This window comes from Mastomys coucha, unplaced genomic scaffold, assembly GCF_008632895.1.
Source record: "Mastomys coucha isolate ucsf_1 unplaced genomic scaffold, UCSF_Mcou_1 pScaffold15, whole genome shotgun sequence".
Classification (NCBI taxonomy): Eukaryota; Metazoa; Chordata; class Mammalia; order Rodentia; family Muridae; genus Mastomys; species Mastomys coucha.
The window spans coordinates 73,661,328-73,662,901 of NW_022196897.1; the positions used below are offsets into that span (position 1 = coordinate 73,661,328).

General features: G+C 45.0%; 1 pseudogene; it reads left to right on the plus strand.

The window, feature by feature from the left end:
* Positions 1 to 266: 266 nt before the first annotated feature.
* The window catches only part of LOC116091698, a 14,936-nt pseudogene continuing 13,628 nt past the window's right edge, over positions 267 to 1,574 (plus strand).

Genomic DNA, 1,574 nt, shown 5'->3' on the forward strand with positions numbered 1-1,574 from the left:
ATGCTAACCCAGTCAATCCCAAAAGGAGATATATGGTATATATTCATTTATAAGTGGATATTAGCCATAAAATACAGGTACCATATTAATCTCAGCAAATCCAAAGAAGGTAAACAAGAAGGAAGGCACAAGCTAGGAAGCTTGAAACTCAATAAGAAGAGAGAATAAATTAGTCATAAGAAACAGATAGAGGGAGAGGGAATGGTGAGGGTAATGTGTGTTCATGATTAGGTATGTTGAAGGACAGGAAAGATGGCTAGATTGCCATGAAAATGAATGGAAAAGTGCAAGTGACTGAGGTGAGGAGGTGGGGAGCTTCTCCAGGAAGACACAGAGATCTGCAATAAAGGTGCACAAGAATCAATGTGGGTGAGCTTAGTTGTGACTCACTACATTGGGGATATAGAACCAGAAAAGGCCACTTCCTGTAGCTGGATAAGAACCCCAGTGAAACAATAGAGAAACCAACTCACCCAACTAAAATTATCCTGTCTCCTAGAAATGCACGGATTCAGGATAGAGCAGAGATTGACGGGATGGCCAGCCAATAAATAGTCCTACCTTGCGACCCACTCCAAGGGCAAGCACCAATCACTGACACTGTTAATGATACTCTGTTATGATTGCAGACAGGAGCAAGTTATCCTCTGAGAAGTTCCACCCAGCAGTTAACTGAGAGGCCTAAAGACACCCACAGCCAAGCTGAGGATGGAGCTTGTGGACTTTTATGGAAGAAAAGGAGGAACGATTGTATGCACTGAGGGGATAGGAACTCTATAGGAAGACCAACAGAGACAACTAACCTAGACCACAGGGGCTCTCAGACTCTGAACTACCAACCAAAATACATAGAGAGGCTGGAACTAGGCGTCCTGCACATACGTAGCAGATGTGCAATTTGGTCTTCATATGAGTCCCAAACATCTGGAGCCGGGCCTATTCCAAAAGCTCTTGCCTGCACTTGGGATATGTTCCTCTACATGGGCGGCCTTGTCTGGTTTTAATCAGAAAGGAAGCATCTAGACTTGCAGAGACTTGAAGTGCCAGGGTGGGGGGAATACCCAGTGATGCCCACCCACTCAGAGAAGAAGGGATGTCTGGGGAAAGGATTGTGGGAGGGGGTAAATGAGAGGGGGATAGTGAGCAGGACATACAGCGTGTTACCTTTCCCCTTCACCTCAGGCAGAGGACTTCTGGCAGCCTCTGCTTGAAGGCTAATACCTGGGAGCTAAGACAGATGCTCTCTATTGACTGTTGGTTCATCTTTGAAGAAGCCGCCTGACCACGCCCACTGCCTGAGTATGCCCACCATCTGAAGATCTTTCAAACCTGGGGACTTTGGCACCTGAAGTTTCTTTGCAGTATAATCCAGAGACTTGGTTTCGGTCTCTCCTGTGACTATAAAAATCCTAGCTTATTCTAAATAAAGTGGAGCCTTGATTGGGATGCAATTTGGCTTCCTGTTTTCTCTTTGTATTTCAAAACTTCTATCTCAGGTTCTTTATCCCCTAGTGGCTGAGAGAACCCAGTTCCTGAAACTGTGGGCAGTTTCAAAAGTGAATAATTTAAAAAAT